The sequence below is a fragment of the Equus quagga genome, chromosome 2 (assembly GCF_021613505.1).
Source record: "Equus quagga isolate Etosha38 chromosome 2, UCLA_HA_Equagga_1.0, whole genome shotgun sequence".
NCBI classification, from domain to species: Eukaryota; Metazoa; Chordata; class Mammalia; order Perissodactyla; family Equidae; genus Equus; species Equus quagga.
Window position 1 is genome coordinate 72,802,647 of NC_060268.1, and position 19,762 is coordinate 72,822,408.

The following is a 19,762-nucleotide window of genomic DNA, read 5'->3' on the forward strand; positions in this document are numbered from 1 at the left end:
GGGCTTATAACAATTAGTTGACTCCCAAAAGATGTTGGTAACACGTTGTTTAACTTTAAAAATAAAAAGGTAGGTCTTAGAACACTAGACATAATCAGATGCTATTAATGTGAACTGCTTCTACTCCATATGTGTGGACATGAAGATGTTCTCTAAAAGGAGAGAGCATACTCCTTTGGATCTAGAATTGTGCATGATTTCAAATTTCTTTTACTTTTTTTGATTGTACTGGGACATTATTATATTAAAATCATTTAAAAATAAATACATCAATAAATTTTTACTTAGAAATTTTAATACTTTTGGTTTATGAGAGGCATGCTGTTTATGGTAGAATCAAGAAAGGCATGCTCAAATAATACGTTTCTTAGAATATGGGCTCAATGTACATTTTTTTTTTTTAGTTTTAGTTTTGCAGGGGGAGGAAGATTGACCCCAAACCAATATCCATTGCCAATTCTCCTCCTTTTGCCTGAGGAATATATTCCCTGAGCTGACATCTGTGCCAATCGTCCTCCACTTTGTATGTGGGACACTGCCACAGCATGGCTTGATGAGCATTTGTATAGATCCACATCTGGGATCTGGGCCTGCAAGCCCCATGTCATAGAAGTGGAGTACACGAACCCAACCACTATGCCTCTGGGCCAGCTCAATGTACAATTTTTTGACAGAAAATAACATCCAAGATGTTAAAGATGTTTTCCCTTTACAATAGAACTTCTGTAAAAGTTTGAGGTAAAGATTCATAGACTTTCCATATTTGATGATTTTATCTTTCTTTGTAGTACTTGCCCTGTTCCTGAAGATGCTAAAATGGAAATTTTCTTGATAGCTAAATATTGATGACAGTCATTCCTTTCAGAAATATTAAATTGCCTAAAGGTCATTCAGATGCTGATTTGTGTTACACAGAATAAAGGGGGGGTAGAGGAGTTCAATGGATGTATTATTTAGGGAAGTTATGTGTTAAATAAATAAAAACATTTCTTGATTTAGAGAAATTGTACATCTCTAAATGCTCATGAGCATTGCAAATCTCCAGGAGGAGGAGATATTGTGGAAAGTTTCCCAAATATGTTTGATTACCCTCTCCCCGACATTTTTGGAGGCTGTTGAGAACCAGTGTTTCAAAAAAATCAATTTGAGAAATGTTGCTAGATGATGTGTAACATGTATTTTGGAGCAATCCTCACAAAAAGATTCCTGGAGATTTATTTATATCAGAGTTCTCAATCTTGACACTGCTGCCATTTTGCATCTGGCATTTCTTTATGGTGGTGGCTGTCCTGTGTGTTGTGGGGTGTATAGTAGCATCCCTTGCCTCTACCCACTAGATGCCAGTAGTGTGCTACCAGTTGCAAGAGTCAAAAATGTCTCCAGACATCTCCAAATGGACTCTAGGGGGCAAAATTGCCCCCAGTTGAGAACCAGTGATGTACAGAGACATCTGGGAAGGAGGTTGGTTCAATCTGGATCATATATAGAGGGAGCTGAGTGTGGTTGAAAGACCTCTGAACTGTTGGAAGAAAATGTGTTCCAGTCCAGACTCCTCTCTGTGTTACTGTGAGGTCAAATGGCTCTTATGATCTGAGATTTGACCATGTTCTCTATCTGATGGGTGCAGTAGAATACCTATCCTGACTGGGCCATAAGTTGGGTGAGGTCATGGTATATGTGAAATCCTTTAAACCAGAAAGTTAGGCTTAATAGGCAGAAAAATATTGATTGTTAAAGATTGGCCCCCCTAAAATGATTCACTGGTTTAAGTTCTATCAAAATTAACATCACACGGTGTTTTCTCCCACTTGGGGTGTGCAGCCCAAGAATTATATGAGATTCTCATCTTGATGTTGTTCAGATAAGGACAATTAATTCCTTGTTCTAATAAATACAGCTTTGAATTTTGGAAGGAGTGGAGACCCTTAGGTAAGGTAGTTTTCATAGGGCGGAAAAGAGGTATGTCCTCTAGCTCTCCCCAATGACAGTATTTCCAGGAATGTGTGTATAATTTAAAAATCATTTTCATTATTAGAATAGGATATATTTGTGTTTAGAATTAGGCAAAATGTTCTATTGTTTTTCTCACATAAAGTGAAACCATAAAGAGTTCTTGGCAGTGAGCAAAGACTCTCAATGTGGATGGGAGGAGGGAGAGAAAATGACCCCACTAGAGGAGGTTCTATTAGAAACTCTAGGGAAACATACAATTTTTAATGTTTATAATATGGAATCTGAATTTTTGAAAAGTACTTGAAGTTCCGTCTCCAGGTAAATGGAGTAGACATTCTTTTCCCTATTCCTCCTGCTAAGTACCACAAACACAAGAAGACTCTGAGGGTAAAGAGAATACAGACCAGTCAGGGACCTCAGAACTCAAAGAACAACATGGTGGTGAGTTCCCTGGGTTTTCTTTTTACCTCATATATCCCAGACTGGACCCTGGAGGAAACAGAAACCCAGAAACACAAACTTAAAAAACACATGAGCACAGACTTAAAAAAGGCCCAAGGAAAGCCTGCTCTCTTTAGCCTGAGGACCAGGAAAGGACAGCCTGGCAGAAAATACTTAGATGTTAAATGCTCTATTCTTGCCAAACATCACACAACAACCATAGTCCTACCCTAACCCACCACAAAGGCCTTGTGGGCAGCTTGGACTTCCATACTCAAGAGGCTGTAATGAGGCACCCCATGTGGGAAGCCAGGATATTCCTCCTCTGCCAGCTGGAAATGAACCCTCCCCCACACACAGAGTCAATGGAAACCATGTGGGAGCCACAACATCCACCCTGCCAGGCAGTAAGGAGGGATTCCAATGACATAAATGTTAGATCTTTTATTGTGATCCTTTCCCTGGCCTCCTGAGGCTTTATTCATTTTTCTTCTATTTTCTCTCTGTTCATATCAGGCAGTTCTATTGTTCTGTCTTCAAGTTCACTGATTCTTTCCTCTGTCTCCTCCATTCTGCTGTTAAATACATTCACCAAACTTTTTATTTTGATTACTGTGTTTTTCAGTTCTAACATTTCCATTTGGTTCCTCTTTATAGCTTCTATTTCTTTTCTGAAGCTTTCTATTTTTATTTGTTTTAAGCATGTTTGTAATTTCTTATTGAAGTAATGTTTTCTGATCTTGCCTTTTTCATTTATCAGATAATTCTAACATCCCTGTCATCTTGGTGTTGGCACCTGTTGACTGCCTTTTTTCATTCATTGTGAGCTCTTCCTGGTTCTTGGTATGATGAGTGATTTTCAATTGAAACCTAGGCATTTTTGTATTATATTATGAAACTGAGGAGCTCCATGTCACATACTTTGATTCAGTGTCTCTGGGTTGGGTCTTAGAAGTCAGTATTTGGGGGCCAGCCCCATGACCAAGTGGTTCAGTTCATGCTCAACCAGGGGTTCACTCGTTCGGATCCTGGGTGCGAACCTACACACTGCTCATCAGGCCGTGCTGTGACAGCGTCCCACACAGAAGATCTAGAACAACCTACAACTAGGATATACAACTATTTACTAGGGCTTTGGGGAGAAAGAAAAAAAAAGAGGAAGATTGGCAAAAGATGTTAGCTCAGGCCAGTTTTCCTCAAAAAAAAAAGAAACCTAAAAAATAAACAAACAAAAAAGCTAACAATAGTTCCCTGATGTCATTTTTTTTAGAAAAGAAAGAAATCAACATTTTATAAAAGTAACCATGGTGATTCTGACACTGAGTCATACTGGGAACCACAACCGGGATGCTCTTAGGCCTTTCCAGGTCTTAGTCCATGAGATACAGCACACATCAGTTTCCGCCAGGTGTTACAAATGACCGTTTTGTTACAAACTCTGGCTCTCTAGACCAGGAATCAAGGCTGACATTTATTTGTATCCTTTAGAATGTGTGACACACAAAGTTCCCAAGGAATAACTGTAAATTGCTAGGGCTATTCATTTCCAAGTGGTTCAGACTAATAAGGAGAGTGGAGGTCTAGCCAATCGTAATGAGTCCCTGTGCCCTCCTCTCTTTGGCTTCCTCTGCTGCCATCTCTGCTGATGCCACTTGACATGTGGTGGGTGGAATGCAAGGCAGATGAATAATAAAAGGAGTGATCTATGTTCATCTACACACACACACTAGTGGCATTCATTCTGCAAATGCGTTTTTTTTTTTTTGAGGAAGATCAGCCCTGAGCTAACATCTGCCAATCCTCCTCTTTTTGCTGAGGAAGACTGGCCCGAGCTAACATCCGTGCCCATCTTTCTCTGCTTTATATGTGGGTTTCCTGCCACAGCATGGCTTGATGAGTGGTGCCATGTCCACACCCGGTGAACCGATCTGAACTGGCGAACCCCGGGGCAGCCAAAGGGGAACATGGGCACTTAACTGCTGTGCCACTGGGCAAGTCCCTCTGTAAATGCATTTTTAAAAATTGTGGTGTAAAGGAAAAAAAACTATGCAGTTCATTTTGTCATTTTCATGCTAATTCTTTGAGGAGAGAGGCATGGTCTTAGATCATGGACTTTTGTCCAGACTCTTGTTTCAGAGCTATGGCTCTGAAAAAGCATCTCTAGTGGTCTTTTGTGAAATCCTTACCTGTACCTCCTGCCTCTGTGTCTTTCCTTGTAAACAGGTGTAATAAAACACTTGTGAGGTTTAATTGTGTGGTATTTCAAAATTGAACATAAAATGGGGGGAGTGCTGCCTGTCTTTTCACATTTAAAATTCTAATACTGTATTTTCATTTCACTTGTTCCCTGGGCTCCAAGCTGTAAATTTCCTTTTCTGAAGACAAATAAGCCTGCTTCTCAGAAGGGCTTGAAATGCTTCCTGGCATTAATATGCTCTGTTACTATGCAAAAGGTCTCACTTTGAACCTAAGATGAAACACTTTTAAAAATTCAGAGATTGATACATATCTGGAATTCAAAACAAAAATGGCAGTTCAACATTGAAAAGTGAACATCATAATATTTTATATACACTATTTACTATTTTATTTTCCAAGTTTACTTTGCTTTTCATGGATATTTATTGTCTTTTAATAAAGACTTAGAGCTTATTAAAGCATAAAGCTATGAATATTCTCAATTTTTTTTTAAAATTTTTTAAAAGATTTTATTTTTTCCTTTTTCTCCCCAAAGCCCCCCAGTACATAGTTGTATATTTCTCGTTGTGGGTTCTTCTAGTTGTGGTATGTGGGATGCTGCCTCATCGTGGCTTGATGAGCAGTGCCATGTCCGCACCCAGGATTCGAACTAACGAAACACTGGGATGCCTGCAGCGGAGCGCGCGAACTTAACCACTCGGCCACGGGGCCAGCCCCTGAATATTCTCAATTTTTGTGAGTCTCCTTTCTATGTCAGGAGACCTAGGCTGGCCATGTACTCCTATGCCATGCTCAGGGCCAGCATGGTCCCAGTATGTGGGGTCTTTATGGCTCAGGGGAACTTGCCAGTCATTTTCACCCCGATCACACCGAGTGTAGCAGATTATTCCAGAGCTCAGAGAAGAGAACACAAAAGCACAGATATTCGAGAAAAGTGAAGAAATCTCCATTTCCCTCAGGTAAGAGAATGGTATAACCAATGTTATGAACAGTTAGTAAACACCCATTGTTCTAGACAACATGGGTCGCAGACAGTGGTCATAACTGCATGAGGAGCAGTCGACATTCATTGAGTGTGACAGGCCTCGTGTTAAGTTTTTTAGTATTTGTCCATCCTGAGAGACCTGTGGTGAGTACCATTGTATTCTCAAGCTATCAATGAGGGAACTGGGATCAGAGAATTGGCACAAATTGTCCAGGGTCACCCAAATTGTAGTTATGGACACTGGGTTTGAATTAAGAGTGTTTGGTTTTAGAGTCTTATCATACCAACCCACTCTAGCCAATCTCAGACTTTGATTTACCAGGATGGACATGAAACACAGGTGGACAGCTGACCAATAATGGAGATGAAGATATACAGCAAGTGCCAAACAAGTGACTCACTCCCTGAGTGACAGAAACAAGGGATGAGATGATCCAAGAATGCTTCAGCACTATATTCATTAATAGGTTCCTTACACCCAGGAAATTTGGGGATGGTCATCTGCATGGAGATGGCTTTGTATATGGTGGGCATAAGGGTGATATAGACTCAGTGATGATAACATATTTGCTTATATTTAGAAATAAATAATCTGCCTTCTACATTCTTACTAACTTCTGTGGATATTCCTACTCTTTGCCTTGCAACAGGAAAGAAAATGAGGATGGTTCATCTACCAAATGATGCAAAAGCATCGAGGACAGGCAGCACAGGACAGTGTCCTTCCCACCAACACAGGATGAGGATTTTAGCCCAGCACTGCCTCTGCTACAGACAACCGCAAGCAGAATGGGGGCCTGTGTTTGAAATAGCCTGTGTCTAGGGCATTGACAGCCCTCTGATATCATTCGTTTGGATACTGATCCAAAAGATGAAAAATGTATTTAAAGCAATCCATATCTCTTATAATCATGGGACTAGATGTCAGTTCACAAGTCCTTGTTTGAAGGCATTACGGTAAATGCCTTTTCTTATTTCTCTAAGAAGCAATGACATGGATGCTGTTATTAAGCCATTGGTAAGAGTACCAGGACAATAGGATCTGCCATCCTCAATCCCTTCTCATGAGGTACCCACTAGGGATGAAGGCAGAGAGGATGGAGCAGGCACAAGGCCCAGACCTCAGAATACATAGGCAGAACACATCAGCTCTGTATCCAGCAAGTTCGACTCTACCTATTTCAAGCCCAGACACAAGTCCCAGTCCTAAACCCTCCAGTGTGAAGAAATCCCCAATGCGGTATTATGTGGGGATGGCAAGGAAAAGGGCGCACAAGTGGGCTTTACCAGCTACTCATGAGGCAGCATCCAGGAGGGGAAGGAGATGCCTGGACTGCTTGGAGGACAATGCCCCAGGACGCTTGGTTCCTCCAGTAGGAAGTGGGGTGGCCTACCTTGTACCAAAGTGGGGGCATCCTGATGCCCACTTCTTGGCTTTTTAGAAGAGAAAATCCGAAATGGTAGCACCCATGTTCTGGCCAACTTTGCCCCGGGCAGCAACCCACCAATCAGAACCATGTGAGTGAAGTCCTGCTCCCTGATCTCCTCCTACAGTGCTCATCTTCCCACATAAAAGAGGCAAGGGGAAGGGACGGAGACCTGGGCCCAGTGTGGAATCACAGTGCCAAGCCCATCCTCTCCTCTTTGAGCTAAAGCTCCCTGTTCAGACCATTGCTCAGCCGTAGTGTTCTCTGCACACCCCCCCCCCCGAGAAAATGCATACAAAACAGGAGTTGTGCAAGGAAAAGGTTCAGAAGGCCGAATGTTTGTCCCAGTGCAGCTGCTAATGGGTGACATACTTTGGGACAGTCACTTAAACATCTAAGCCCAGTGTCCTCATTATAACCCAGGATTATACCCCGTAACATGCAGGCTGTAGAAAGTGTTTTTATTTATTTAATTTATTTACTTTACAACACAGTGATTTGACATTTATTTACATTACAAAATGATCACCCTGATAAACTAGTTACCATCTGTCATCATACAAAGTTATTAGAATATTGCTGACCATATTCCCTATGCTATACACTACAGCATTATTTACAATAGCCAAGATATGGACATATGGATATGGATGAATGGATAAATAAGATGGGGAAGTGTTTTGAGGGTAGTGGGGATTTGTTTTGATCAGGGGTGGTAAGACATGCAGCCATGGGAATGACTCTCTTGAAGGAAGAAGATTACTAAACTCAGTTTTCTGGGAGAACAAGGCAGGGCCACACAGAGAAGCACTGGGATTGGTCACGAGGCAGAGGGAGTGAGGGGAAAACATGGGCAAGAGCCTCTACTGTGATTTCTGAGGGAAGAACGGGCGAGGCAGGGTAAGCAGGGTTAGGATGGGCTAGTTTGAGTGATTCCATTGGGCTCTGGGGCATGGGGATTGCCCCTAGTTGTACCTGGTTCTGAGGTGATTAGGGCAGGGGGATAGTGGCCAGGAATGTGAGACCCCACAAAGGAGGTGGTTGGGTGTGGGCTCTAGACTGGTTGGTTTGCATATTTTTATATGTGTGTGCTCCAAGGCCAGTTGCTTGCTGTCTCTAGGAACTGGCTAACCCTCAGAAAGGCAGTCCCCATAGGGTTGGCAAGGCCCCAAGAGTCAGAGCATCAGAATACAGAAATAAAAGACAGTTAATACAGAAATGCCAGCATTGTCCTGCACATAGAGGCACTTACGAAAGATACGTATGATGAGCAAGACAAGGGGCATGTTGTTACCTAAACATGGGAGAAAGGTGGTTCTCATTGCCCAGTGCTTGTGAACATGTTCCTTGTTCAACAGCTCTTCCCTGGCTCTGATCTGAGGTGTTCCCAAGGACACACAATGGAATTTTATAGACACATGTAGTCTGGCTAACTTTCTTTTTATGAACTTGTAAACTTTCTAATTTATGAGTAAAGTATCATAGTAGGTTAGATAATGTATGATTATTTTTATAAATGGCCATCCTTGTGTCAAACAGGAATCTAAGCCTCTCTTAGAATACACTTTAAAAGGAAAAAAAATCACAGGTAAATGACAGTCCCAACTCCCAGGTGCTTCTCCAGGAATCTAATCCTTGTAAACTTTAGGACTGCCAGATCAGAGATGAGAGAGCCACGAAGTCTGCTCCGTCACTACCATGCAGTCTAGCCCACAATTTCTTTTCCATAACTGAAGACTAAGGGCAAAGGCGAAGCCATGTACTCACAGGGCAACAGGGCTTCAGTTTTCTTCTCTCTGTTCAGGCTTGTTCCCAGAAATCAGCACAGTTCACCATCTGGTTACATTTGGCAATAGAAACAATAGACATGAGGATTTCTGGTCCAGAAAAATATGCAAATCATGTTGGAAACATCTGAAATGCCACTCCTGTAGTTGTCTCTTTGGCTAAATGCTAAGACTCAATTCCGTGGCACATGGTGTACATGATACTCTACTGAAGCTCCCACTCAGAGCTCCATCCTTTTACCCTTCGAGCTGTATATGCATTCCCTCTACTTCCTAAGCACCTAAGTGTCTGCCTCTCCCTGTCCCACCCCAGGCCTCCTGTGGCCCCATCTTCCCTCTGGTAGGTGACTCTTTTTTTCTCTGCTTCCTCCAGCCTTGCATAGAGCACAACTTCCCTCATTATCATCTGTCACCACAACCCTTGACCCAACCATCCTACTCAGATCCACACCACTGTCCCCCTGCCCAGGACTCCTGTGCTTGCTGACATGATCCATCCTCAGCAGTATCAGGACACCCTCAGCTGACCCCTTATTGAATAGGCCCTTGCATTCTCTTCTTCATTCAGCTTAGTGTGACTGCTCCTCATTTTAATCACACTCCTCCAAGTGCATTCAGCACTCTTGCTCACACCCATCTGCTACACCCCCAGCCCCAGGCCTGCTGAAGGAGGTGACCCCCAAGCCAGGGTGGTTCTGGGGTCATTAATCTTGAAGAGGTCCATTCCACTGCCTGAAACAGCATGCACTTTCCCTGCCTCAACCCATTGCGCATTCGCTATGAGCTATATTCAGTACCCTTCTGCTCTCCGCCAACCTCTGGAGCCCTTCCCTCCCTCTCACCCTCTCACTCTAGCAGATGACATCCTTTAGGGGAGATAAGGGCCATGGAGTTGGAGCCTCATCCTCTTCCCTCTACAAGCAGACAGTCCTCCCTCTGCCTATGTGCATCCCTCCCTCCTGCCCACCTGTCCTGTGTCCTAAATTCCAGTCTCCTCAGGGGTCTCCCGGTCTCCTGGACACTGGCTGTGTATTCAAACCTCTACTGTGTAACAAACCCCACCATCACTTGGCCTCACCTCTCCAGCTCTCCCTCCCCTTACTGGGGAAAGCTCTCCAAAGACTTGTTTGTGCTCACTGACACCATTTCCCAAATGTCCACTTCCAGGCAGGTTTTGAAATATTCCCCAGATAAACTCTTGCTGTGGTCACCAATGTCTTCCTTTTTCGTAAGTCCAAAGGACACTTTATCTTCAGTTTTTTATTGTGGTGAAATATACGCAACATAAAATTGACCATTTTCACTATTTTTAAGTGTACAGTTCAGTGGCAATAAGTACATTCACATTGTTGTGCAACCATCACCACTGTCCATCTCCAGAACTTTTTCATCTTCCCAAACTGAAACTCTGTCCCCATTAAACACTAACCCCCAATTTCCCCCTCCCCCATCCCCTGGCACCCACCATTCTTCTTTCTGTCTTTATGAATAAGATGACTCTAGACGCCTCATATAAGTGGAATCGTTTGGTATTTGTTTTTTTGTAGCAGGCTTATTTCACTAGCATAATGTCTTCAGGTTCATCCATGTTGTAGTATCTGTCAGAATTTCCTTCTTTTTTAAGGCTGAATAATATTTCATTGTGTGTATATAAGAGACTTTGTTTATCTGTTCATCTGTCAAAGGACACTTAAGTTGCTTCCTTCCATTGGCTGTTGTGAATCATGCTTCTGTGAACATGGGTGTGCACAAAGGAGACTTTTAAAGCTTTGTCTTATTTGGCCAATCACAACCACCTACACAGTTGGCTACTCTCTTCTCTCTTCTTTATGAAATAGTCTCTTTCCACAATATTCTCCCAGCTTTCCCTTGGTCTCTGGCTTGCACTTCCTGCCTCCTCACTTGAAGTGGTGTGATCTTCCAGGCTCAGTCCTTGAAGATTTATCTACCCCTCCAGCCTCGATCCCCAGATCTCTTTGTTCACCCCATGCCCATCCTACCTCTGCACAGGTGACACCCAGAGTGTGTTCAAACGCAAACCTCCAGCACAGAGACTGTGGCCTTCCCCACACACAGTCCTTCACTTTCTCCTCTTTCTCCTCCTGCTCCACCTCCCTAGCCTTCCTTCCCCTTCTCTTCCTTCTCCTCCTCCTCCTTTCACTTCCACTTTTCCGTGCCCTGCTCAGTACTGCCCACCCAGTTATATGGGGCACAGTCAGTCACAGAGCCACTCCCTGCACACCCAGTCCACACCACCTCCACTCCTCAGCAGGATTTCCTGTGGTGGAAGCGTAGAAACAGTATTCCTGCAGGCACTGCTGCAACATCCCCTTGGCCCACCACCCAAGTGCTCTCTCATCCTGATAGATTTCTAACCTGCTGATCACACAGTTGTCAGGTATTCTGAATCTCCAAGCTCACGTGTCCCTCTTCCCACTTCTTGTCATGACCATTCCATGGCTTCCCATTGCTCCACCACTGAAGACCTGACCCACAAGGCTGTGCAGACCACTCGGTCTAATCCTCCTCACATGTGGTCCACATTAGCTCCAGCAAGCCTGTGGTACATTCGCTCAGCTGTTTAAACCCAGTTTTGTTGTGTCATGTCCCTCCTACCACAGGGCCTTTGTACTTGCTGAAGCTCATGCCTCTCCAGCCTGATCATGTTCATTATCTCTCATGTCCCAAGGTCTTAGCTTGCCTCAGTGACATCTTGCTGACCCTCCAGCAAGGTCAAACCCCCAATGATAGGATTTCAGAGTCTCTTATATCACACTTTGTGGATTGTCCCAGTTGCTATTGTACCTGTATTTGTGTGATTATTTTATTGAGTCAGTTTCCTCTATGAGAGCAGGAGCAGAGCTGCTCTGCTCCTCATGGTAGCCCCAGTGCCTAGCAAGCCAGTGCAGATCAAATCACTTAGAACATCATGAGTCCCGATGTGCATACCCTGTGAAGAGGGCATGTGGAAGGTTTCCTCTTGCAGGAGGTCATTTTTTTCCCACTTCTGTTTGGCAGTGCTTTGGGGTCTCTGCTGAGGCCACCCTGTGTGAGGCCAGGACATCTCAGAACTCCCTGGAGACCCTCCCGGGCTCCCTTCTGGGAACACTGCCTCTGCATGGGGTTCCCCATGAGCACATGCACATCTCTGTGATTGGCCTTTGAGCAGGGATGCAGCACCCTGCTTGTGGACAGTGCACTAGGGCATGTAGTTAGTGCTCAGGTAACCATTGTGAAAGAAAAGAAGGGAGTTGAGATGGAGGGAACTTATCGATGCTGTTTGAGGCTGGCAAGTGGCTGAGAGCATTTCTGGTCCTGGGCCAGATGGCCAGGAAGTTTTCCTAGTCAGGTAATACCATGGGCAGTCTTCATGGTACAGAGGCTATAAATAAGTCACAGAGCCCAATGGGTAGGAAACATGCAAATTAAGAACTGTTTTACTGGAGACAGGCAGATTATCTCAAGTACTTCCAAGCTGGTGGTTTGCTTCTTTTAGTACAGAAATGCATGTGCATATTACCATAATCTTATACACTCTAATTTAAAAGACTTTTATAAGTATGAACCAGCAGAAAAGCACCTCTCCATGGTTAGATCCTTCCTTGAGTCTTCTCGGAAGTGTAGGCCCTGATACTCTCCTCTCCCTTCTTAAAACTGAAGGCATCCAGGAGACTCCTGGTGCCTGTGCCAAGCATCAAACTGCCTCTTCTCATTATTATCCCACCATCTGTCTTTCCGTTCCCATGACAGCTTTGTAACTACTCCGCCAACATGGTAGTTACCCTTTCCAGGTTCTTTTCTTTAATAGAATCTCCTTTGGCTGCCAATGGGAAAGAAATATTGAATTTCCTCCTTTGGATCATTTGCTTAAGGCAGAGCACTGGCTTCTGGGAGTTATGTTTCCTTCCCATAATCTCTAATTGTTATTCCATAATGGCCCACTTTTCTCTTTAAGAGAAATGTGACATTAAAAGTAGCAGCAGGACTCTCTTTTACTTGACCAATTAATGCTCTACCTTGCACAGCAGAATAAAAGGGGTTAGAAAGAAGGGCTAAGAACATCACAGGGTGGGGGCTTGGCGCTCTCTGGAGTGGAGAGGAGACAGCTGCGTGTGACTCAGCACATCGGCAGAGCTTCGGGATGGAGAAACAGCCCAAAGGCATGCACAAAATGGCTGGTGCTGTCTTACTTGTTCTAAGGGGAAGAAGCCTCTCGTTAGCTAATATTAAAAATTCAGTGCTTGAGGAGAACATTATTTTGCCTATTTCCTGTTGGCCTCACTCTGTTGAGATCTGAGGATAATCACTGTGTGGTCCTTTGTTTGTACTGCTGGCATCTGTTCTTCATCAGGGGTAGGCAGAGTTTGGAGGGAGATGATTCAGTCTTGGTCATCAAAATGGCAATCCTCACTGAGGCCACACCAGTCAGATGTGCCTGATTGTTTTGGCCCTTTGCTGATCCAAGCAAGGGCAATGAAATGGGTTCGAATGTCTGGTTAATGGATATTTTATTGATCCTAGTGTTTCAGCTGTACAGTGAATTAGAGGCTAATTATTTCCCTGTTGGACAAAATGGTAATGGAATATGGACAATTTGCAAAGATATTGGTTTTATGCATTGTAGCAACAGCTTGAAAGATAATGGCTTTTCCCTTAATTCTAGAGTGCTTAAAATAGGAATTGATAAAAACCTATTTCAAATGCACTCTTTTATGTATGCAGCTAAATTTATAATTATACCTGTAAGCTGTAAGTGTGGTATAAGGCCCAAAATTAGCACTATGTGCTGCCTTGACATCTGGTAAAATTGAGAGGGCCTCGAATGGTCTAACTGCACTTTCTCCTACCCACTCTGCTCCCCCAGATAAGGTCCCCGAGTCAAACAACTCTCTTAAGCAAATGGACCAGGTGAAGGTTCTGCTGATCCCTGAGGAGTAGAGCCTTGTGGAATGATTCAAACAAGCCAATCACATCCTCCAGTGGAAGCCAAGGTCACCTCACTGTCTGGTTACTACAAAGCCTGCCTCCCTCAGGTCCTGGTTGTTCACTCTGTTCCTGAGTGCAGCCCTTGTGTGTCTCTGCATGGTGTGCAGTGTCTTCCTCCTCCAGGCCATGAGTATGTGTGACTAATAAACTGCTGCCAATCTCATCCATCCAGTTCTGGGTGTCATGTGTTCACCATCTCATAACCCTAGGTGAGGAATCATGCCATCCCTAGTTGGATGAAGAGGAGGTGATCAAAACAACTGAAATAATGAACAAGATGGCCCAATCACTACCAGGGACACTCAGTTAGCTTTAACTAATGTCTTCTTGGCTATTTAACTGGTTCTGTGATTCAGTGAAGGCTACCACTGATGGATCCACTGATTGCCAGTGGGTTTGCACTTTGGCTTAAATGGCACTGTATCTCTCTGTCACATGTTGCCATCTCTTTCCACCCCAAACACTCTCTTCCCCAAGACAAGAATCATTAATCAACTCTACCCCAGCATGATGTGCCTTCAGATTCAGCCTGTGTATGGCAGGTGGTCTCTGAGGCTCCCACCTGTGAAGACAGCAGCAACACAGCACCCTAACTTGTCACACTTACTCTGACTACTTGGGAAACCATACAGACATGGTGTGAGATTGTGCATCCCCAGCTCAGTCCCAGGGATGGGCTTTTGTAAGGTTTTCAGAAGGAAGGACACCACCACTTTGGGAAGAATTAAGCATGGTACCCCAGTATTCAATAATTGCTGTTCAGGGAAGAGTAGCAAGCTTGTCTGTCTCCTGTGCTTCTCTCCCTTGCTGCTACTGCCTATGCCCTTCTGACCCCCAGGGTATCCAGGTGCACATTCATGATAGCCCCATGGCCCAGACATTGATGATAAAAAGGGGTGGGCAGAGAAGCCTTTGGTACTCAACTGCTCTCCCAGTACAAAACCCTAGCCAATGTGCCTGCACATTGCTTAGTGCTGCTGCTTACCAGCACAACAAAAGGCTAAACTCACGATCATGGAGCTTGACAGCCCCCACCCAAGTCATAGATGAAACGACCTTATTGGATGTGGACCCCAAATCCAGGGGGATTGACTGGAATTGCCTGGAGGAAGAGGTGGGCCAGCAGAACGCCAAATCTTTCCTGTAACCACCTAGAAGATGCTCACTATGAATGATTGGAAAAAGACAGACATCAAAAGCCTTGAGTTTATGCCACTAAAAATCCACAATACCGAGGGAATTTGTACAGAGATAGAAAAAGAAGAAAGGAGGATTGCCTAGGAGGAAAAGACAAGGCTGCAGCAGAGGATGGTTTAGATGCACCAGCCTCTGGGTTTTGGGCCCAGCACTCTTCCACTGCACTGCTCTGCTGCTCATGCCTCTGTCACAACAAAGATCTTAATCCCCACGGTTGTAGGGAAAACACCCAGGGCAGCTGAGGGCGCAGCAAAGAGGCTGATTCAAGCCCAACTTCGTTCCAGGGTGCTTAAGCCCTATAAAGTAACTTTTGCTATGAGGAGGCCCCTAACCCTAATGAAATACTGATTTAAGGTTCTCTGGAGGAAAAATTTTATGAATATGAGCAAGACAGAGAGGAACTCCCTGAAGTATAGACAGTGACTTAAAAAAAGGGAAGAATTAGAGGAAGAGGAATGAAGGAGGGAAGGAAGGAAAGAAGAAAGGAAAGAGAGAAGGAAGGAACAAAGGAAGGAATGAAAGAAGGATTGAAGGAAGAGCCTGGATGGATACAGGGGGAGGAAGCAAACAGAAAAATCAAACTGTACAAAGGTCCTCAGTTTTTCACACCTGGAAATCTAAAGTTTACTGAAAGAATTTATGCAACAAGAGCAGTAAAAAGACATTGATTGGCTTTTGCACCTCTACAACAGAGGCTCTGACTCAACTTTCACATCTGCTAAAATGCACCAGTTGGTAATCCTTCATGGTCATTGCATATTTACTTTTTAAAGAAACTGCCAGCCTGTTTTCCACAGTGTCCGTCTCATTTCACATTTTCCCCAGCAGTGTATGAAGGAGTCTGTTCCTCCTCACTGGTATTTGGCGTTGTCACTCTTTCCTGTGTTTGCCATTCTGGTAGATGTGTAGTGCATAATTTATTTTCTTTCACCAGGAAGGGGAGAGTCTTAGCTTTGCCTGAATACTTGTCTTTGCATTCATTGGCTCTGATGGGTCACATGACCACCTTGAACCAATTCCATTTCTGTCCTTGAGTGCCATGGGCTAAGAGTGAGGAAGCACTCCTTTTCCTGGAGTAGAATAGGAGTGTGATTGCCAGAAAGCAAATGGATGCTCAAGGCCAACAAACAAACAAGACAAAACAAAACAGAAAAATAGTTTCTACAGTGCTCATAACACCCCTCAGAGAGTTGTGTTTGAAGAGGACTTACCCCTGAGTGGATGTGCTAAAAGAATACAAGAGTGTGAATTGTGAAGCACAGCACGGCTTGTAGGTTGAGGTGCTGTGGCAGGTTCTAGATTAGAGAGATGACAAGGACCGTGTGGTCCCTGCCACAGAGAGTCCAGCAGGTGAGTCAGTAAGACAGAGTGAACAGACAAACAGGGAAGCCATATGTCATTTGCGTAATGAGGCTGCTGTCCTAAGGGGCTCTTTCTGATGACCAATTGAATATGCGCAGTGTGAATCTCAAAATGTGGATCATTTGTCCAGGTACATTTCACAACAGTTTCCTGTATTTGAAAATTATACAAGCCCATAGTGTTCTCATCACTTTAAGTTCATCTTGTTCCTTTGAATTCCTCAGCTGCTTTGCTAATGCAGCTGACAGCAATAAGAAATTCATAGGGAACAGCCAAGAGTTCACAAGTTTTATTACTTTCAAGGGATATATTATCATTACATGCAGAACAGATTTTCTTCATCTGAAAATTACTTTACTAGAAGACTCTTAAAAAATCCAAGCTTCAAATTCTGGACATGAATGTTGATTGTGTGGTTCATTTGTTTTATTTATAAGTCTGCTTATGTTTTACTGAAACAGCCCATGTGGGTCCCTTTGACTCACCTTGGACGTGACCAAGTAGTCACACCCTCTCCAGGGAGTAACTTGTTAATTTGGTGCAAACCACTGAAAGCATGTTAGCACATACAATTCACAGCAGTGGTTATTTTGAGGTTCCTAGCTGAATCCACTTAAACCCTCCTTCAACCTCAGGGGGAAATATTTTTTTTTGGACTGTGCTTAGTCTAGAGAACTTGTTCCAATCTTCAAAAACAACCTCCAAGAAAAAAAGACACTGGGTACAGTACTGGACTGGATTCAGCAAATCCAGTGAGTCCTGGGAGAAGGGTTTAGTTGGACCTATTTGAGAGTTTCTGTGATGTTCTCGGTATGCACCCCTTAAACGGATTTCTCTAAACAGAAATGAGCAGTTTTGTTTCTTGGAGGCAGCCCTATAGAAGAAGTGGATGAAAGTCTAGGTGCTTGATTCATGAACTTGTGGGTACAGTCAACTAGTCAAATGTTCACCTATCCAGCTCATGAAAATAAAGGAAAAGTTGGAAACTGCCATTTGCACCCACAGAGTGTTTTACTCTATAGTTGATGCATTACTCAGATATTCAGTATTGGAACATGGTGGTGCTGAAAACCTGTATTTCCTGTCTCAGAGCATTATAAACACCTTGTTTTCTATCATCTACCACAGACATTTCTCCTCTACTATAAACAAACATTGAACTCCAATCATAATCTCTGAAGAAAACGTATACACCAACTACTCATGCAGCTATGCATGGGTATTGGCTGCCTTATTTGCTGCAGCAGCAGTCAGCAGTCACCATGCACCCCCAGACACACACATCTTGCTTGCCCTTGTTTGGAAAGATTGCTCTCCTCCATGTGCTTGCCTTTTCCCTTGGATTCTCTAACAGACTTCCTCATTCACTCCTGTCCTCCTCTCCCCTCACCTTCACCATATTTCCTGCTTGTACATTGGCTTCTTCTTGACCATGATTCACCACTTGCCTTTCCTGTCTCTGGTGACCCCCAATCCTTGTCATTCACCTCCCATAGAACCAGACGTGGACTTTAGAAGTCTTCAGGTATCTTTGCAGAACACAGGTACATCTATTTCTATGCAATGCTTGCCTAATAGAGGCAAAGCATCATCTCTCCACATAGCCAAGAAGCCCATCATGGGATCACCACAGAAAGTAACTCTGAAAATATGTCCCCCTTGGGTCTTGGCTTACATTGTCCTCCGCTCATCCTGTGAAGCAGCATCTCATGTCTTAAACATCAAAGGCAGCCCTTTGGACACCATGCTGAGCTTCACGGATGCTCACAGGCTCGTGTGTAGTGTTTTCAGAAGTGCTCCTCCTAATGCCATGAGCCGGGGAGAACTTTAGAGAAAACCAAAGGCTCATCCCACCAATTACTCTGAGACTGTGGCCATTTTCCAGTGTTTTGTAGGTGTTTAGAGCTAATCTTTACGGAAGCAAGCAGCCTCACTGAACTTTCAACTTCCTTAATCTCAGGATGACTTTGTTGATTAGATTTTCTTGTTTTTGTCAGTGTTTTAACCAATATTGTTTCCATTTCCTTTGTATAGCTTCTCTGGGCATATGTGTGTGATTATACTTGACATTAAAAAATCTAGAATTGAGTCACTTACATTTTGACATGCTGCTGACATTCTAATTCTGACATCAGATTTCACAGAAAGAGTGCTCTCTATGCTGTCAGATAAAACAGGCACAATAAGGTTGGCCTGTGCCTAAAGCAAAGCCAGATGTCATATGAAAAAAGTTATGTCAAGGTCCACACTTTCAGCTTTGTCTTCAGCTTTTCCATAGGGTGATCATGGAACTGGTACCCAGGACCTGAGGTCTCAACCTCACATTCAGCCTGGACACAGTCTCTCCTCAAGACTCTCAAGGACTGCTCTTGCTTTCCTGAATATACTCTGGGGAGTTGACTTTATTCTTTCTTCAGAAACTTAAGAGTCCTCTCACTGAAGATACATCTGACTTTGTGTGGGGTGTGTAGTTTTCCATTGTTGATATTCTTGAAAAGCTTGACTGCATGTTGCTGTGACTGGCCAGACAAGTGTATCATCATAATGCCAACAAGGATGAAGGCTTCCCACTTTTTGCCTGCCTTGAGGAGTGCAGAAAGCTGATAAATACCTCAGTGGAATTCTCCCCTTCTTACCCTCACCTCCTCTCCTCTTTCTTTTTCACTCAAGTTCTGGAGTAGAGACATTATGAAATGTCTGTGGCATAGATTGACTACTTGTTCACTGGAGTCGGCAGCCAGGCACATGAATGGGATTTCAGAGCTTCCCTTGAGGAGAGATGTGACTACGTTCTGACCCATGGAATGCAGGCTAAAGGGATGTGCATCAATTTCAGGCATGGCCCATGAAAATCTCTAGCTGTTTTTCAGTCTTTCTCTTAATACAGGTGCAGATTATTCTTTATTTTCCCCATTACATCCATTTTCCACTCTTCTGTACTCTGCTGTGTGTGCTAGAAGGCTGACGTGTAGACTGCATCATTGAGTTTCCTTGCATTCTGGCATCAGATTGGGTTCAGCCAACCCGGACACCAGGAGGAAACTGAGAGTTGACAGAGACAGATTTCAGGATGATCTGATCTGGTCCTGCCTGAAGTGGGTCTGGCAGTGGTTGCATTCCTCTGTAGCCACAACTCCTATCAGATAGGCCTTCTTCATGGTTTTAGCTTCTACCAGCCTCTGGCAACAACACTCTTTCCTCTTGTCCCTCCTTGCCAACATGATCGTTGTTTCAAACTATTGCTATCTCTGGGCATCCTCCTAAACTTACCATCCCTTGTTGGCTCATTCACCCATCTCTACCTCTATGAATTGCTCCCCCATTCAACTATCTGAACTTTAACATTTGAGAGTGCCACCAGTTTCTTGTCAGGGCTTTGATTCATACAGTAATTGGAACCATGAGTAGCTCTAGAAACAGATCCT